Source organism: Ovis canadensis, chromosome 18 (genome assembly GCF_042477335.2).
Source record: "Ovis canadensis isolate MfBH-ARS-UI-01 breed Bighorn chromosome 18, ARS-UI_OviCan_v2, whole genome shotgun sequence".
In the NCBI taxonomy this organism is placed as follows: domain Eukaryota; kingdom Metazoa; phylum Chordata; class Mammalia; order Artiodactyla; family Bovidae; genus Ovis; species Ovis canadensis.
The window spans coordinates 29810614-29831564 of NC_091262.1; the positions used below are offsets into that span (position 1 = coordinate 29810614).

Consider the following 20951-nt stretch of genomic DNA (forward strand, 5'->3'; position numbering starts at 1 on the left):
GAGAAGACTGGGGTGGTGCTTTTCCTGGCCCACTCCTACATGCATTTCAGAATGTATATTGGGAAAGATGAATTCCAGTGTTAGAAAGAGTCAGCATTTTTAGAGTTTGTGGGCTGAGGCCCAGAAAGCAGAGTAGGTTCTCAATATCTCACAGCCAGTGGATGGGGGTGACAGGGTGAATATTCATACATACCTGCCTCAAGCTGTGGAAAAAAACTTAACATTCCTTCCTTTGGTAATAAATGATTATTTTTACTATAGGATTAGACAGTGATATCCTATGGAAAAACCAGAATTCAAGATAAATAGAAATATTGAAAGGAAACATAATTTCAAGAGCTAAAGATGCAAAAGAAGTTGTAATTTAAAATATCCATATTAAAGAGGCAAACACATGCTTTTAGAAACAGAAAATAGAGCAATATTGAAAATGTGAAAATAAAGAGATAAAATGAGAATTATAAAAAATATGAAAAAGCAGATTTCAGAGATAAAATGACTTAAAATAAATAAGAAAATGTTTTAAGAAATATAAAATAATTTCTTTCAGGAAAAAAATCCTAAATATTAACAAATGTTGAAATGCTGAGAATAGACTAGTTTCAAAGGGTAAGCATAAAAAAAGAATATTGAGAAGTTACAAAGGTTAAAGATATAAAGATGGTAAAATAGTAACAGAGGATCAGAATAATTCCCAAAGGATAAAATATGTTAAATTACACTAAAATGCAAGGGAATGAAAGCTAAAGCCTATTAAAAGAAAAAAAACAACAACAGGAAAGTAGATAAGTAAGTAAAGAAAGCAACCACATACTTAACAAGTTTCCTAGTTTTGTAGCTCCCCAATTTTTTTTTTTGATGGAATTTTTTTGGTGGGCAAAGAACAGGGTCCTTACTTTTTGTATATGGTGACTGGTTGGCACAGTCTGGCACTCTTTGCATATGGTGACTGGTTGGCACATGCGAGGCATGAGAGGACAAGTCCTTTAGCAGGCACCATCAATCAGACCTTTGGCAGCAATCAGGCTTCTTAGATCTCAAGTGGGACAAAGCCCTGAGGCACAGTGTCCATTCCTGGTCCAGCAGCACTCAGCTGGCTCCTACCATGTGTTCACTGAGCTCTAGAAATCAGCTCTAGAGTCTCATTGAATGACTCCTCCCTGCTTGAGGGGCTAAGGATTTTATTAGCATGCTTACTGAGCCTAAATGGATGGAAAACAACTCTGCAAGCCGTCTTGAGGGACATGACCTCGTTTCAAACATTTTCTCATCCAAATTGGCTCTTTTCTGAAGTTATGCGTTCCCTTGAATTATCTGGAGTCTGGCTGAGAGTGAAAAGAGCACCGGGTTCAGAGTCATAATTCTACTTGGGAATTCTGGCTCTTGCCTGACCTACTTAGTTTTCTCTTCTGTTGAAACAGGAAGCTCCCTGTTGACCCATCTGGGTAAAGGTCTTAAAAGCCTAAGGTAATATTCAAGCTTTGGAACAAATACTATGGTTTCTTCTATTTCAGATGCTCACACCTCTGAATCAGAGGCTTGATCCAGGTCTTAGTTTGAAAGGTTAATGTGGTCTCATCAGTGAATATCCTTCTGGTCTGGACATGCTTTATTTCCAGCTGGTTGCTTTGGGTTCCCTAATGGCAGGCCAGCTTCTTCTTTATGACACCACCATTCATCATCATTACCGTTATTTATTATGACTAACTTACCCTTTTTATTTATATAGCATCTTTCATCATGCAGCTCAAAGCACTTTGTAGGTTACTTTGGATCACTCAAACCGTTTTGGCTGAGTTGGATTTGGGAATCATACCCTTATTTTACTGAAAGGAAAATTCCCAGGTCATTGCACATCATTACCGAAAGACTTGAGGCTGCCATGGAATCATAACATCACATGATAAATACGCTTAAAATCCTCAGCTCGTGGACCCTTCTCAGAACATACCTAACATATGGTTTACCTAGTTTTTGTTGAGTCCCTAAGTCGTGTCCAACTCTGCGACCCCATGGACTTAGCCTGCCAGGCTCCTCTGTCCATGGGATTTTCTAGGCAAGAATACTAGAGTGGGTTGCCGTTTCCTTCTCCAGGAGATTTTCTTGACCCAGGGATTGTACCCATATCTCCTGTATTGGTAGGTGGATTCTTTACCACTGAGCGACCAGGGAAGCCCATGGTTTATCTAATAGCCACTTGAATACTTCATTGACATTCCATTTAAGGATGTACACATTCCATAGTATATAATTCGGTGGATTTGTTTTTCTCTGTTTTTATCTTATGAATTTTACACATTTTGCCTAAAATGTGTAAAAATAAGGATAAGATAATTACCTTCATTTTACATGTCTTAACTTCCCCAGCTGAAATCCCCTCCAAGTTTGATGCAGTTCACCTGAACATTGCTTATGTGATATTGTTTCTGAGGTTCTGACTTTCATTGGTTTTCTTGGGACACATTCCTGTTCATCGGCTTCTTAACATTAACAAAACTTCCCTGTGTGTGGTCTGAACAGCAAAGAGGCAAGATTTGCCTAAAGATTAAAGAGCTTGAACTTGAACTTGGCACTTAATCTACCACATGAAGCTTTTCTTTTACAAGAAATTATGGGCCCCAATGGAGTTTGAAAAACCGTGTAAAGGTGGAGTAGTTTCCGTGATGCTAATGGAGACTCTGAGGATGGCTGAGAGGTTTTAATAGCAGTGGTCAGGGAGACAAAGTCAGGATTTTCTAGCAGAAATAGAGAGGGTCTTGCCAAGCCAAAGGTATCTTAGCAACATATGTCTGTAACAGGAAAACAAACTACAAAGACGGGTTCCAAAAGAAACATCCTACCATCTTGTTGGCCTGGTCATTTCTATTGAACTGGGCTGAGTTCTGAGTAATCTGGGAGGCCTGACACAGTGATCCCTTGATTCTTATAATTCTTTCCAACATGCAATAGAGGTAGGAGACGACCGGTTGGGTTAAAGCAGAGGTGATAATGGTGGCTTGATTAAAGCGGGAGAGGGGGAAGACTGGTGATACCTTAAAAGGTCATCATGGTAAGTAAGTGAAGGAGAGGAAGAGATCTAATGTGAGTCTCAATTTTTGGACTTTGGTTGCTGGGTGGATGGTAGTGACAAAGAATTTTTATAGAATCAATACACAGGCCAACATTTTGTTACCAGTAGAATCGAAGTATATTTGTCCTTAGTATATGTACAAGTCTACAAACGTGATTACCTCTTCCAAGACCGTAGTGGAAAATGAGTAAATAACAGTAAAGAAAACAGTAAAGATGGCATTTTTCCATCTTGAATCCAGCAGAAACTAATACAATATTATAAAGCCAACTCTACCGCAATATTAAAAAAAGAACAAAGGTCATGCTGTAAGTAATAGCTGACTACTTTAGGACAGGGGTCCCCAATATCTGGATTCTAACGCCTGATGATCTTCGGTGGAGCTGATGTAATAATGATAGCAATAATGTGCGCAATAAATGTATTGCCTGAATCATCCCAAAACCACCCCTCCTGCCAGTTCATGGAAAAATTGTCTTCCATGAAACCAGTTCCTGCTGCCAAAAAAGGTTGGGGCTCTCTGCTCTAGAGGAAACATATGAAACTATAAAGATCAGATAAAAATGTTGATGATTTTAACTATCTAGGACCATTTAAACTTAGTATGGATAGCCTTTTATTTGTGAGTTGGGAAGGCTTTATTTTACTACATTAAAAGCCCTCACAGACTTTATCTAAGGAAATATTTAGCACCTTTTATAAGTCAAGAAAGAATCTTGCTCTTTTACATGTATTTTATTATCCAGTAATAATTATGGCCCAACCAGAGTATCAATAGATCTTCTGTATAATTTTCATTTATGAAAACAAATTTAAATACGTATACAGGGGTGAAGTCTTCAGAGCAGTTTATTTATTTTTTAATTGGAGTATAATTGCTTTACAATATTAGTTTCTGCTGTATGGCACAATGAATCAGCTGTAAGTATACATATATCCCTTCCCTCTTAAGCCTCCCTCCCACGCCACCAGCCCACCCATGTAGGTTATCACACAGCACTGAGCTGAGTTCCCTGTGCTACACAGCAGCTTCCCATTAGCTGTCTATTCAGTTCAGTTTAAGTAGCTGATATTACAGAGGCAGGACTATAACTACCATCTATTCTGTACAGAGATTTAAAAGCATTAAAATAAAAGATACTTAAAATGTTCTAGCTGAGCAGATTCTTGTATATTATTTAGTCTCTGTCCATCAAATGATAAGGTAATTGAGACTAAAGAGATAAAAATAAGTTATCACATAGCCTAGTTGAAAAATGGCACTAAAAATTGTCTAGATAATTAAAACACTCAGGCAAACACACACACACACACACACACACACACACACACACGCCCAGGTTGTATAGCTAGCTTGTGACAGGGTTGGGGTTTGGACCCAGTCTCCCTCCAGAGCCCATATTGATTTTAATCTATCAACTCTTCCCAGACTTAGATGGTGTACTTAGTCACTCAGTCATGTCTGACTGTTTGCGACCCTGTGGACTATAGCCTGCCAGGCTCCTCTCTCCATGGGGATTCTCCAGGCAAGAATACTGGAGCGGGTTGGCATTTTTTTCTCCAGGGGAGCTTCCTGACCTGGGGATTGAACTGGAGTCTCCATCATTGCAGGCAGATTCTTTACCATCTGAGCCACCAGGGAAGCCTGAGAATGCTGGAGTGGATAGCCTATCCCTTCTCCAGGGGATCTTCCTAACCCAGGAATTGAAATGGGGGTCTCCTGTATTGCAGGCAGATTCTTTACCATCTGAGCCACCAGGGAAGCCTGAGAATGCTGGAGTGGATAGCCTATCCCTTCTCCAGGGGATCTTCCTAACCCAGGAATTGAAATGGGGGTCTTCTGTATTGCAGGCAGATTCTTTACTATCTGAGCCACCAGGGAAGCCTGAGAATGCTGGAGTGGGTAGCCTATCCCTTCTCCAGGGGCTCTTCCTAACCCAGGAATTGAAATGGGGGTCTCTTGTATTGCAGGCAGATTCTTTACCAGCTGAGGTACCACTTGGAGATGGAAGCAATGCCTCAGCCCCATCAGCAGAAACGGTTTCTAAAGTTAGTCTTTGTTGTTGTTAGGCTTTATATTTTATACTGGAGTATAGCTATTAACAATGTTGTCATAGTTTCAAGTGGATAGCAAAGGGACTCAGCCATACATGTGCATGGATCCATTCTCCCCTCTGATCCAGGCTGCCACATAACACTGAGCAGAGTTCCCTCTGCTGGACAGTAGATCCTTGTTGGTTATCCATTTAAAATATAGCAGTGTGTACATGTTGATCTCAAATTGTTGACCTTGATCTTCACATCCAGTGTGACTGGGATGAAAGAAGGCATAGCCTTCCCAGCTTTCCACAGTATTGATCCATGATAAATGAATCAGTTTATCCTTGGTTTCCCTTCATAGAATTTGAATTCCCAGCTTGGCTTAAGCCTGGACACTCTACCATATCCTGCCAGCTTTTTCCATTGTAGAAGACATCCTTCCTATTGCCACCAACTTTCTGGCTGTAAACAGCACTCGTCTGACTTTGAATCGTTTTGGTCACTGGGCTCCTCTTCCACTGTCCTCTCTAGTACATTTTCATTCAGGTGACAATTCAGGATCACAAAGCGATGATGGTGATCCCCTTTGGGCTCACTGCACGTTTGGTCTTGGCTAAGCCTCTTCCTTCCTTTTTTTGATATGCTACCAGCTTCCCTTTTACATGACCTCAGTTCTTTGAATGTATTTCAAATCTCTTCAAGATAAAAACACATAGCACTGATTCTCAGATTTCAAATTTCACAGATCAGTTACATTTGAAAAAAAGGACGGTAGTGAGTATATAATCTTTTAAAAATTTGCACAAGTAAGAATGGAAGATACTCTCTGAGCTGCTGACCAACAGACTCGTGAGAAATTCAGCATCAGATGTTTCCTGGGCTGCCTCCTCACTTACACAAAATCCTACAAGTAACTCAGAGGTTTGTGCTGCCGGATCTTTAGATCATGGAAGTGAGCATTCTTACTTTTCATGCCACGATACACTTGCTGCTGGTCATGAAGACTTCCTTGTAGGTAGAGAGCAGTGTAGTCATTGAATGAATTGGCTATTCCCAGCATCAATCTTCCCAGAAAGGAGTAAATCCTGGAACAGGAAAACATGTCTGATAAATGGACCTTTTAGGGGGAAGAGATAATTCTGATGATCTTGAAATTGGAGAAACTCTGGTCCCCCTTACATCATTGAGGGTCATTTTAGAATGATGGCACCTAGGATGTCAAGGAGGTCTGAAGAAGCGATTGCTCAACTTGCTGCCTAAGAATGAGAACAGCTATCACCAATGATCAATTTTAAATTTTCTGTGAGTAGTTATCATCTGTTATATCCTTTATTCTTATTATTGTTACTGAGTCACTAAGTTGTATCCTACTCTTTGCAAACCCAGGAACCGCAGCACGCTGGCTTCCCTGTCCTTCATTATCTCCATGAATTTGCTCAAACTCATGTCCACTGAGTCACTGATGCCATCCGACCATCTCATCCTCTGTCACCCCCTTCTTCTCTTTCCTTCAATCTTTCCCAGCATCAAGGTCTTTTCCAAAGAGACAGCTCTTCACATTTATTCTTAGTAAAGTGCTAATAAGCCTTTCCATCTTGTTTCAGCTGTGTTATTGAGATTGAAAGAGAGTATCTATGCCTCAGATTGGTGAAGAAGAGCAGTGGCAGTCATACTTAGAGAAACTCTTGAGGAGACAGGGAATAATAAGTACAATGGCGAGTATGTTTTTAAAATCATACTCAGTATAACTGAGACATTTAAAAATAAAATAGCTTTATTGTTGTTTAATTATGAAAGGATACATGATACAATCAAGATAATAGGTGTTGAAGAAGATGGGATTTAATTCACACAGTGATAAGAAATCTGAAAGTTCAAAAGAGGAATGCAGAAGAAACCAGGTGATTAATATTTGCAGAGGCAGGCACTGCCTACAAGCCTGGGGAAGCAAAGGGAAGCTGTGGAGTTACTGAAACCCAGGGGCTGAAAGGCTCCAAAACACTGGTGTTTGGAACTCTGAGAAGGAAATGTGACTTGTCATGGGCTTCAGTAGACTAAAGGTCACAGGTAAAAGGGTGAAAGAGAGTAATATCCAAATAGCAAGGGGACACATCCCACCTGCTGCTGGCACCCATGAGAGGATGCAGTGATGCTATTGGTGTGCATCTTAAGATGCAGGGGTTGAGCCAATCACCTGCTGCTGCTCTAGCCTCACTAAGTGGAACTGGGAAGCATAGAGCGTACCCTTTACTTCCTCCTCCTGCCTTCTTATCACTCTCTAGTGCCTCTCATTGCAGAACCTAGCCGGAAGTCAACTGGCAAGGTAGTCTGAGCATTGCAATCTTCAGTTTTAGCTGCAGTGTGACAGAGAAGAAGAAAGAATTATGGGCTGAGAGCTCAGAGACAACTGGTGAAAAGCAAGCACAAAGCATCCATCTACAGAGTGCCCATTATGCAATTGCATTGGGCTTATTACTGTTTATATGTGACTTCTCTGTTTTCAAAAAATAAAGTGGTTTTATTGTTTCCAATGGGGGGAAAATGAAGCATCATTATTGTAGAAAGTCCCATTGTGGAGAAAAACCTTAAGGAAGAAATTAAAAAGCACCCAAATTTCAGGCTAACACATTGCATTACTCCAAGGGGTACTGCTCACATTATCATCTGTGATAATTACATTGTGCCTGTGGAATTTTGTAACATGGAGTCCCTCCCTGAATCAGGCTGCTCAGAGAGAAACACTATTAGGAAGATGAAGAAGATGCATTAGTGTTTGTTCGTAAATCTACAGCTTCGGGTATATCAGTTATTTCTTTACATGTATTTCTATATCCAAACTCATTTTAACTTTTACAAGATAATGTATTTTGTAGTAGAGTTTAAAAACAAACAGCATCTTCCTAATGGCAAAGAATACAAATGTTGTTATTAGTTTTTAAAACAGCGATTTTACTGTATTGTTGGGCCATAATTAATACAAACAGGTCTCCTTATAAACAACAGACAGGTGAAGAGTCTTGTCAGTCTCTTGACAAATTTCTCAGGTTGTTTCCTTGAGATAAATTCTTAAAAGTCATATTTTTAGTCAAATGTTCTGCGTATTTTATATTTAATGCATATTGTTGCCAGATTTCTCTCTATAGAAGATATGCAGACGTGTATTCCTACCACTGATGGATGAAAGGGCCTGGTCTCCATACCTTTTTAACACTGAACATTATCATTCTTTTTATTCTTTGTCAATTTTATAAGATAAAAATACGATTTTAAATTTAATTTTTTATACTTATGGAAAAGTAAATATCTTATCCCATTTTGCAGATGAAAAAAAAAAAAGTCTGATGCAAAAATCAGGTGACATATGCAAGGTCAGCCACGCGGTTGATGTTTCACAGTCAGGAAGTAAACCCAGGTTTGTCAGGTTGCAAACCTCCCGTTCTTTCCACTTGGCTCTGCAGTCCCACTTATGTCAAAGCTTCCATACCGTCATAGGGTGACTCTTCTTTTGAATGCTGTCAGCATAGAACTTGGGAGGTGTAAGCGTCTAATACATACCTGTTAAGTCTAACTCAGGGTGCACCTGACCTTTCTAAAGTGTTTTAACATATGGCCCTCCAGATGGTTCATCTTCGGACCAGAGTAAGAGCTCTAAAGCGGTGGTCCACAAGCTTTTTGACACCAGGGACCCTTTTCATGAAACACAGTTTTTCCACAGACTGCATGAAGATGGTTTCAGGATGGTTCAAGTGCATTATGTTTATTGTGCACTTTATTTCTATTACTCTTATATCAGCTCCACCTCAGAGCATCAGGCATTAGATTCTGGAGGTCGAGGACCCTTGCTTTAGAGAGCTTTGAGAATTTATGCTTTTGAATTGTGGTGCTGGAGAAGACTCTCAAGAGTCCCTTGGACTGCAAGGATGTCAAACCAGTCAGTCCTCAAGGGAATCAACCCTGAATATTCATAGGAAGGACTGATGCTGAAGCTGAAACTCCAATACTTTTGCCACCTGATATGAGAACCAGTTCATTGAAAAAGACGCTGATGCTAGGAAAGATTGAAGACAAGAGAATGGGGCGACAGAGGATGAGATGATTAGATGACCTCATCGACTCAGTGGACATGAGTTTGAGCAAGCTCTGGGAGATAGCAAAGGAGAGGGAAGCCAGGCTTTCAGCAGTCCACGGGATCTTGAAAAGTTGGACATGACTTAGTGACTGAACAACACCAAGAAAATCGGAAGATTAGATTCGTGACCTACCCATTTGGGGTATGATTTTGGTTGAACCTGGGGGTATGACACTTAACCTTCTCTATGCCCTGCTCATCCTTTTAGTCCCCAGTCACTGTTTTGAGAGAATGACACATCCGGGAGCCTGGTTTTATGTCTGGACAGTCTCCAACAGGCTAAGGTTTAATCAGCATCTTCCACGCTGGGAAGATTTGTGCCCTTGTGAGTTCTGCCCTCTGCCCTCAAAAGCAAGGATGGCAGATGACACTCCCTTGCAGAGGGGAGAAGGAGAAGCAGGAGAATGCAGGGGAGACCAGCAAAGGCAGAGGCTTACTGTCTGTAGACGGTCAGCCTCTACCTGCATCTCTTTCTCTCTCTCAGCGAGGCACTCTGTCATCCTGTCCAAAGGCCAAAATGATTGCAAGCCGAAGAGCCTAACAGAAGAAAGCTCTACATTCTCTGTGGCCTTTGGGAAGGTGAATGATCGAGTAAATGTCTGGAGAGATAGTGGTGATGGTCGTTATACCATGCCATGCCGTGACATGACAGGAGAATGATACTCCACGTTGAACTCTCGTTCCAAAGTTTCAGCTCCAAATTCTCCTTTCAGTGAGGCCCAGGAAATCCACCACCCCTGCTACGGAATCTCCCTGGGAAATATTTGCTGGCCAAAGGTCATATTTCTTAGTTAGAGCTTAGCCACGCCAGTCACCTTTCCTTTACTGTAGAATGCAATTGCTCTGCCTGGGAGCCAAAAAAGGTTCTTAAACTTGCAATCAGGGACTCTGAAAATTCGGATTGTTTTGCTCTTTTGTAGTCTCTGGACCAGAGTCATCAGTGGATGGATATTTGTTTTTAAGAAAATTTTAATTTCTTTGGACATGGAGTGAAGGGTTGGTTCTTTGGATGGAAATAGCAGTCTGACTCTGTTTCTGCTTTGTTTGCTGGTCTCTGTGTTAGGAGCTCTGAGAAGAGGTGGGCAAAATGTATTTAACCTCTTTCTCTTTGCTTTACTTTCTTTATATAGATAATGGGGGGGGATGTTATTTTGATCCATAAGGGATTATTTGGATGGAGGAACTATAGTTTTCTCCATTTACCCATAAAGAAACAATGGAAGTCTCAGTCCAGTTTGAATGCTGAGATGTTCTCCTAGGCACAGAAAGGGAACACTTACAGGAATATGTTAATCTCACAGACTCTTTTTTAAATTAAAAGGTAAAGTTTCAAAAATTTTTTTAAACATCGGAGAATAGTTGCTCTACAATGTTGTGTTAATTTCTGTTGTATAATGAAGTCAGTCAACTGTATGTATACGTATATCCCCTCCCTCTGGGACCTCCCTCCCAGCTCCTGCATCTCACCCCTCTGGGTCATCACAGAGCTTGGCGCTGGGCTCCCTGTGTTACACAGCAGGTTCCCACTGGTTATCTGTTTTACACAGGGGAGGGTATATATGTCAATTCCATTCTCCCAAATCATCCCAGCCCCTTCCCCCTCCAAGTTCATGTGCCTTTTCTGCACCTGCATCAAATAACTACAAAATGAAAGACAAAAATGCATTTGAGATTATTTTAAAAGTTGCAAAGCATAACTGTTTTCTATCTTAAATACTTAACTTGCAAATGTCTGCCAGTAAGTCTCAAATCATGGTCTACAGAGATTTTGCCGGACATCCGTTATGTTCCTTCCAAGAGACAAAAGGAGGTAAAGAGATCCATGAAGAACGTGGCATTTGGTGGCACTGTCTGAACCTCTGTGCATAGCTCTTAGGAACAGTGTGAGTTAAGGGAACATTTGAGGGCTGTGGTTCTGGATGCTTTTTAACTGTGGTATTGGAGAAGGCGCTTGAGAGTCCCTTGGACAGCAGGGGGATCAAACCAGTCAGTCCTAAAGGAAATCATTCCTGAATATTCATTGGAAGGACTAATGTTAAAGCTGAAGTTCCAATACTTCCGCATCCTGATGCGAAGAACTGACTCATTGGAAAAGACCCTGATGCTGGGAAAGATTGAAGGCAGGACAAGAAGGGGACGACAGAGGATGAGATGGTTGGATGGCATCACCGACATAAGCTTGAGCAAGCTTCAGGAGCTGGTGAGGGACAGGAAAGCCTGGTGTGGTGCAGTTCATGGGGTTGCAAAGTTCGACATGACTAAGCAACTGAACTGAACTGCTTCTAGAGAGAGATCTGATACAGTCTTGTTGATGAACTTGTTCTTAGAGATCAAAATGAAAATTATTTGCTCTGGGAACTGTGAAAGTCCTGCTGCTAAGTCATTTGCATAGTGTTAAATGATGCATAGTTCTGGGTGGATAGTTCTGGGAGGGTGCTCCCAAGGGCTTCCTTGCTCCCACCCCTTCCTACTACAGCCTGCACACCGAGAGGGGGGTCAGCAGTTTGACTATTCCATTTGCCTTCCTCAGATATTGCAGTGCCGAATAAACATTACTATTTATTATTCCTAAATTTAGGATTATTAATTATATCAGCATAAACCTAATTTATGCCATCATAAACAGCGATAATAAATGCTGCCAAATGCTAATACTCAGCTCTTGCCAACTGTGCCTGTGGTTGATGGGTTCCCCCCTCTCTTCCCAGAAGCATTAAATTAAAAATGATTCAGTGTTGCAGAATCATTGATCACACTGGAGCTGAGGCTCTTGGGGAAATGGGCTTGTTTTGTTAAATGCTTTTCTCCCTCGTTTGCTGGGCAACTTTTGTTATCTGCCTGCACTCCAGTTTTTCTCTGTTCTTCCCCCTATAGGAGGAGCAGGGATGCAGGCAAGGAGGGAGGTGGTTGATCAGTTGTTCTTCTTTCTAGATTTCCCCTTTAGACAGCTCTCTTTATAGGATTACCACTCTCAACACCTTCTTTCAGCATACTGAGCAGTCTTTATAAAGCAAACCCTTGAGTATAATTTGGATGTGTTATTTCTCAATTCCCATCACGTCCACCATGTTTTTAATGATGTATGCCATGTGGCTTCCTAACATCCATCAATTTCCATCACTGGAAAATAGGAAGCACAGCTCTGACAGCTCTGCCAATACTGAGGGTGTGATTTCTTTTGCCGTTTACCCTCGGGGAGGCTCTGCTTTTATGAGGGAGGACGTAGGCCTGTGTCCCCTTGTTATGAGAACTGTAGTAAGACCTCACTGCTTTTCTCAAAGGAAGCTGTTTGAACTTTTCCTGCCTTCTTCCTGGATCGCTCTTTTTTGTTCCCATCTGGGATGACTGTGATGGAGGTGTAGTAAAGAAACTTTCCATCACGTGATCCAAAGACTGATTTAGGTCAGAGTTGTATTCTTTCCATCGATGTGGCTTTGAACAAGTTACTTAAGCTCTCCATTCCTGTTTCTTCAGTGTATGAAGACACTTTCCCTAGGTATCATCATGGTCAAATACCACAGCACTTTGAAACTGTTAAGCACTGAATGGAATTATGATGGAGGGGTTCCTTGGATGGTGTTCTTTCTTTTTTAACTAGAGGAAGGAATATGTTTTATATTTGAATTTTTACTGAGGTATAGTTGACATATGATACTACTAGGTCACACATAGTGATTTGACATTTATATACATTACTCATTTATCACCATGATAGGTCTAGTGAGCATTTGTCAACATATGAAGTTATTACAATGTTATTGATTTTATTCCCTAAGTTTTACATTCCCTAAGCTGTGATTTATTTTATAAAATAACTACAAATTTGTGCCTAATTCCCCTTCCCTGTTTTGCCAAACTCCTCAACCTCCTCTTTCTCTCCTTCTCTTTAGTTATGATTCATTCTTTCTTATACTTACAATTTCTTACTCTTTGCTGAAGTTCTTATTGAGTTCATCTATTATTCTCCCAGGTTAGTGAGCCACTTTCTGATTATTTCTTTAAACTCTTCACTTGGTAAGTTGCTTTTCTCTTTTTCATTTAGTTCTTTTCCTGAGGTTTTGTCTTGTTCTTTCTTTCTTTCTTTTTTTTTTTTAAAAAAAGGAAAACATACTTTTTATTATAGATTTAAATCAAATAGGTAGAAGATTTTGAAATCTTCCTTAAAACTTTTTAAATTTATTTTTATTTATTTATTTTTTTAAAATTTTTATTTTTACTTTATTTTACTTTACAATACTGTATTGGTTTTGCCATACATAAAAAAATTTTTTTATTTTTACTTTGTTTTGCTTTGCAATACTGTATTGGTTTTGCCATACATTGACATGAATCAGCCACAAGGGTACAAGAGTTCCCAATCCTGAACCCCCCTCCCACCCCATATCATCTCTCTGGATCATTGGAAGGTATTCCTTTGTCTCGTCACTTTCCCTACCTCCCTGTGTATGTTTCTACATATTAGGTATGTCAGCTACATCTCTGGGCCTTGAAAGAGTGACTTATGTAGATGTGATCACCACACAGGTGCTCCTCTGTGGGTGGCAAAGGTCCTCCTCTTATGGTTGGACTGTGAGCAAACTGGTGGGGGCAGGTCCCTAGTCCAGCTGACTGCGAGGCCCGGCTGTGACTGTTGCAGGTGCCCTGCTGGGTAGGGCTGCTCCTTGGCAAGGCTGTTTCTAAGGCCCAGCTGAGATTACTGCAAGTGTGCTGGTGAACAGGTCTGGCCCCCCAGAGTGGGAGTCACTTTGGAGGGGCTGCTTGAGTGGGTGGATCAGGTGTGGAGGGTCCTCAGGGGAATGCTAGGGTGGGATGCATGGTGTTAGCTAGTTTGATGGAGAGGGACAGACATAGTGCTCACTAGCACTAGGCCAACTAGAAGCCAGGGAAAGGAGAGTAAAATAAATGGTGTCCACCAGCACTTATTTCCCCAGAGAAATTCCCACTAGGTCTTAGCCTGTTTAGTACACACTATAAAGTTATAAGCCAGATCTCCCTGGTGGCTTCATGGTAAAGAGTCTGCCTGCAATGGAGGAGACCCAGGTTCAATCCCTGGGTCAGGAAGGTCCCCTGGGGAAGGGAATGACAACCCATTCCAGTTTTCTTACCTGGAGAATTCCATGGACAGAGGAGCCTGGTGGGCTACAGTCGTGGGGTGGGCAAGAGTCGGACACGACTGAGTGACTAAGCACAGCACACAGCACCAGAACTCTAGGGTCAGATTGATGAGGGCTCAACAGCCTTTCCACGTCTCACCTGTGCTGTGATCTTGGGTTGGTTACTTAACTCCTTTGAGCATCAACTTCTTAACCTCTTTGAACAGAAAATTGTAAAATCTCCTTGTATGATGCAAACACTTTCCAAGCTCTGCCTTTGCATTGGAACTCAGTGGGTGCGTTTTTACAAGCTCTTCAAGAGTGGGTCTTGGTTAGCCAAAATCCTCTGGCGCTCCTAAATGTAAGCCAATCTGGTTTTCAAAAGCAAACACTTTAGGGGCTCAAAGTGTTTTCTTCCTGGTGCAGGTCCCACAGGCTGGAAAACACAACACTGGACTCAGACTGTTCGCTTCTCAGGGGGCATCTCCATAGTTGTGATACCCACCTTCTGCCCCTGGTTGTCGGTTATCCCATGGTGGGGTGAGCTCTGTGACTGGCAGCATCTCTGCTACTCCTACCTGTCTTGATGTGGTCTTTTCTTTATGCTCTTAGTTGTAGAAAATCTGTATGCTACTGGGATGACCCAGAGGGATGGTATGGGATGGGAGGAGGGAGGGGGGTTCAGAATGGGGAACATGTGTATACCTGTGGCGGATTTATGTTGATGTATGGCAAAACCAATGCAATATTGTAAAGTAATTAACCTCCAATTAAAATAAATAAATTTATATTAAAAAATAAAGAAAAGAAAAATAAAAACTTAAAAAAAAAAACTCAGAAAATCTATATGCTAGTCTTCAGGTCCGGAGAAGGCAATGGCACCCCACTCCAGTACTCTTGCCTGGAAAATCCCATGGACGGAGGAGCCTGGTAGGCTGTAGTCCATGGGGTCGCTAAGAATTGGACACGACTGAGCGACGTCACTTTCACTTTTCATTTTCATGCATTGGAGGAGGAAATGGCAACCCACTCCAGTGTGCTTGCCTGGAGAATCCCAGGGACGGGGGAGCCTGGTGGGCTGCTGTCTATGGGGTTGCACAGAGTCGGACATGACTGCAGCGACTTAGCAGCAGTAGCAGCAGCAGTCCTCAGGTCATTCTGACACAATTGCTCATATGTAGTGGTAGTTCAGGTGTATCTGTGAGAGGATGTAAACTCAGGAGCTTCCTACTCTGCCATCTGCATCCTGATGGTTTCCAGTTTTTCTGTTGCCTGAACTATAACTGTGGGACGTGCAAAGTTCTTCTCAGTCACCAAGCCAAGCAGGCTCTTTCCTGGTTCCATTTTCTAGTGTTTCAAAGATATTAGGATAAAGTGTGGCAAGAATAGATGAGACAGATATTCTTCAGAGGTTGAGATAAGGTCAAAGGTGAGAAAGTCTCCTTTATATATCTGATATATATGTCTATACATGGTGTATATATATATAATTACATGTATATGCATATAATTTGTCAATCTTACATCCACTCTAATTTTAAAATAACAATCACAAGGACAACAACCTCTTTAGTAAGAGCTTTGATTGACTTGTGATATGATTTAAAATTATGGATTGGGTTGAGAACTGAATAAACTGTATAAAGTATACAGCAGTAGGGAGGCCTGGAAGTGGAAGAATTCAGTTAATGCCTCTTTTCTTTTCATGCTTACTTTCCGAATAAATATCAGTTGTTGTTGTTCAGTTGCTAATTCATGTCTGACTCTTTTCGACCCCATGGACTGCAGCATACCAGGGTCTCCTGTCTTTCATTGTCTCCTGGAGTTCGCTCAAATTCATGTCCACTGAGTCAGTGAGGCTATTTCACCATCTCACCTCTGCCTCCTCCTTCTCCTTTTGCCCTCAGTTTTTCCCAATGAGTCAGTTCTTCGCATCAAGTGGCCAAAGTATTGGAGCTTCAGCTTCAGCATCAGTGCTTCCAATGAATATTCAGGGTTGATTTCCTTTAGGATTGACTGGTTTGCAGTCCAAGGGACTGTTAAGAGTCTTCTCTAGCACCACAATTCAGAATCATCAGTTCTTCGGTGGTCAGCTTTCTTTATGGTCCAACTCTCACATCTGTACATGGTAGCTGCAAAAACCATAGCTTTGACTATAAGGACCTTTGTTGGCAAAGTAATGTCTCTGCTTTTTAACACTGTCTAGGTTTTTTATAGCTTTCCTTCCAAGGAGCAAGCATCTTTTAATTTCATGGCTATAGGCACCATCTGCAGTGATTTTTGGAGCCCAAGGGGGGAAAAATCTGTCACTGCTTCCATTTTAAATAAATTTAGTTGTTCTGTTTGAATGGATGAAAATCTGGCCTCTTATGTTTTAGAACACAGCCTTTTCAGCCTCAACCTCCATCAGGGCATCTCCAAGAGTGTTTCAGGGTATTTGTAATGAGCTGTGTCTATGGTGGAATCTGTCTCCCCCAGCCTAGGGACTGCCTCCTTGCTGTAGTCAGTCTCAGCATCTGAGCCAGCCTCGTTGCCCAGCACCCACAGTCTGGATTCCTATGAAAGTGCGCCCCATGAGGAACCAGAAGGAAATGCACCTCTAAGCCTGGCATTGGGCAGCTGCTGGGAGCCTTTTTCTTTCCAATTCTGGGTCCTGCTGCCTGGCTGGCGGTAACAGGAAAGTCAAAGACAGCACATACATCTGTGTCTGTTTTGCTGTCTCGCATACAGGGTTATCATTTTGGACTCTGTGGGAGAGGGAGAGGGTGGGATGATTTGGGAGAATGGCATTGAAACATGTATACTATCATGTAAGAAACGAATCGCCAGTCTAGGTTCGATACAGGATACAGGATGCTTGGGGCTGGTGCACTGGGATGACCCAGAGAGATGATATGGGGAGGGTGGTGGGAGTGGGGTTCAGGATTGGGAACTCATGTACACCCGTGGCGGATTCATGTCAATGTATGGCAAAACCAATACAGTATTGTAAAGTAAAAAAAAAAAAAAAGACAGCACATAAACCTTGGTAATGTGGCTCCACCCTCCCTACCCTGGCTTCCAGGTTGTCTTTTTCTTGGGAAAGGTTATTTCTCTCCCTGAGCCACCAAGCCCTTTTGAGTTATTAGTCTTATTCCCTTATTGCCCCGCTTCCTTCTTGCAAATATGTTCCTATACATCTTCACTGCGTAGGAAACTCTTTTCTATTTACAGCTTCTCTCTGCTCCTTACCCCTCCCCCTGGCCCAATAACAGCCAAGGAGATAAATAAGAAACATAACTCTTTTTGGCTATTATTTTTTTTTCTTACCCTGCACAGTAATATATATAATAACAAGAAAACAAATCTTATTACTAAAGTAATTACAATAAATAAAAAATAACCGAGTGTGGAGCTTAAGGAAGGGGGCATGTCAGGGGAGTGATTGCAACAGGATTTTAAAAATCTAATTTACTAGCACCAGTCTCACTGTTCTGTGGATGCCTCGTTTAGGAGATTGTGTCTAATTAGGGAGTGTTGTTATCACTCATTGCATACACCCGCCCTTAGCTGACTTGTACCTTGGGTCTTTGAAGGGAAAATTTGGCTCAAGGAATCCCTGGAGAAATTTCCTTGTCAGCAGCCCTGTGTTGACAACAGCTACACTTTGCATGCTAAGCTGTATAATCGTCAAAACGTGGGAACTGCAAAGAACTGCATGGCATCCTTCCCTCTGATCATAGATAATCTCCTCCTTCATCATCTAAATAGTTGGGTATTTATCCTGTCATTTGTGAATTTCTAAGTAGGAGTCACAGAGCACCCCTTAGTAAAACATGCTGGTGCTGACCAATTCCTTTTGTTACAGTGTTTTTCCTTGAAGCCAATCTAATTTTATCTGAAAGCAATTTATGTCTCTTTGTTCCTGTGTGGTCCAGAGTGGAAATGTGGAATAGTTATTTTTCTTCATTATTTATGGCTATTATCTCATTTATGATAGCCATGTTTCCAAGTCCTTTTAGTATTGGAATCATTTCTTTTCTTTAAACTATGTCCTTGTATGGTCTGCATTTAGCATTTTTTTAGCTACAATGTAATTATCCCTGTTTGGTTTCTTTAGCCTTCTTCAAGTTGCTCTGGCTATGGAAGGCACTTCAGGCCTGGCATAACAGTTTGATCATGTCTTTGAGCATCATTCTTCAACATCAGCATCACAGAAACACAATCACATTTGTTAATCTATTATGTGCTCATGTGATCTAACTTACTCTGGCCAATTGGTCTTAGTCATCTAACACAGTTGAAATCCAGGAAAAATGCACAGTTTAAACACATAATATGCCACCTCGTTTCTCAACCATCACTCCTGCAACCATCTCTGAAAAACACAGCCAACATCATTGATAAAGTGGCAAATATTAATTGAGCATTTAACAATTGTTTGATAACGCTAAACATTGTAAATGCATTATCTATTTTCATCTTCATAACAGCCCTCTGTGATAAGCCCCTAATATGACTTTATCATGAGGACATGAATTTGAGCAAACTGCAGAAGATGATGGAGGACAGAGGAGCCTGACATGCTGCAGTTTCGAGGTTATAAAGAGTCGGACACAACTTAGTGACTCAACAACAACAACAAATTATTTTAGGAGCAAAAGGAGATAGAACACAGATAATGAGTGAAGAGGGTATAGAATCAAAGTTTGTGTGTGAATGTGTGTATGTGTGTGTGCACGTATGTTTGTGTTTGTGTGTGGGTTTCTAGAACCTGTCCCCTTTACCAATACATTATACATGATATCAAAAGTTAAGAGAATCCTATAATGTTGGCATTGGAAAGGCTCTGTGCATTTCCACAAATCGAGCCCTGCTCTCTCTCTTTACAGAAGATAAAAAAGATGCCTAGTCAGGTTCAATAGGTTTTTAAATCCTTAGAATTTTGGAACTGAGTTTAGAGGCTAAGTCTAAAATTTTCCCCACTGAATGGCCATTTCATGTGAGGATAATGCATTTGCAACCAAGGTAGACATTTGTTAATAACTTTATGCATAATCTGGTGACATTTAGGCATGTAACACAAAGCTAAGTACTTTCTACATTTTGTACTTCTCTGTGCAAAACTGCAGTCCCTCTCTAGTCTAAGATGGCATCCCAGGAATGGTGAGAGAGCAAAGAGAGATTAAAAAGGGGAAACAGGGACCTCCCTGGTGATCCGGTGGTTGAGAATCCACCTTCCATTGCAGGGGATGTGGGTTCGATTCCTGTTTGGAAAGCTAAGGTCCCAAATGCCACCGGACAACTGAGTCCTCATTCCTCAACTCCTGAGCCTGCATGTTACAACTAAGACTCGATGCAGCCAAATAAATAAATGAAAAGAAATATTCCAAAATATCGAAAATGTAAGCAGAGTATTCTTGGAAGAATGGTTAAGATTTCTTTAAGCCAACGTTTCCCAAACTGGTTCTGAAGGACACTAGCAGATTGGTGCTAATAGATGTTTCTTAAAATTGGTGCTCTGGTTGGAAGACACATTACAAATTTCATGGAAAAAGATTTCTTTGTTCACAACCTACTAGTCCTATTGGAATATCAACTTGCATGGAGACTGTCCAATAGGGGATAAAATGCATGGTATTTACTGAACTTACTTAAACAGGATCATATTTGTTGATATAGACCTAGAAGATCTAGAGGAATATTGTTGTTGCTGTATCATCACTAATTTGTGTCCAACTCTTTTGCAACCCTATGGACTGTAGTCAGCGAGGCTTCTCTGTCCATGGGATTTCTCAGGAAAGAATGCTATACCTATGGCTGATTCATGTTGACGTATGGCAGAGGCCAATGTAATATTGTAAAGTAATTATCCTCCAATAAAAAAGCGAGAGAAAGCAAACAAACAATAAAGAATACTGGAGTGGATTTCTATTTCCTCCTCCAGGGGATCCTCCCACCCAGGGAAGGAATCCATGTTTCCTGCTTGGCAGGTGGGTTCTTTACCACTGAACCACCAGGGAAGCTTCTTTAAAGGAATGCTAGTGATCCTTCAACTTGGGTGTTGGAGAAGACTCTTAAGAGTCCTTTGGACAGCAAGGAGATCAAACCAGTCAATCCTAAAGGAAATCAACCCTGAATATTCATTGGAAGGACTGATCCTGAAGCTAAAGGTCCAATACTCTGGCCACCTGATGCGAAGAGCTGCCTCACTGGAAAAGACTGATGCTGGGAAAGATTGAAGGCAGGAGAAGGGGATGATAGAGAATGAGATGGTTGGATGGCATCACCGACTCAATGGACATGAGTTTGAGCAAGCTCTGGGAGATGGCGAAGGATAGGGAAGCTTGACATGCTGCGGTCCATGGAGTCACAAAGAGTTGGACATGACTGAGCGACTGAGCAACAACGTGGAAAGTGTGGCTCAAGACTTTTAACTGAGATGCAAACGTAAAATGAAACACGTTACTTCTAAAGAAGCGTATTTGCATAGTGGCTGAGAACACGCATTCTAGAGTTGAACTTCTTAGTCTTGCTACTTACTGGCTGTGTGATCTTGGACAAGAAGCTTTCATAGTTTGGATTATGTGGGAAACATTCTGAGAGGGAGATTTGCTATAGGATGTTTACTGTAGCATGC

The 20951-nt window shown here is 41.3% G+C and overlaps 1 protein-coding gene across 1 annotated transcript in view; it reads left to right on the forward strand.

The window, feature by feature from the left end:
* The window catches only part of AGBL1 (AGBL carboxypeptidase 1), a 692160-nt gene that overhangs the window by 362473 nt on the left and 308736 nt on the right, over nt 1–20951 (forward strand). The window lies entirely within an intron of this gene.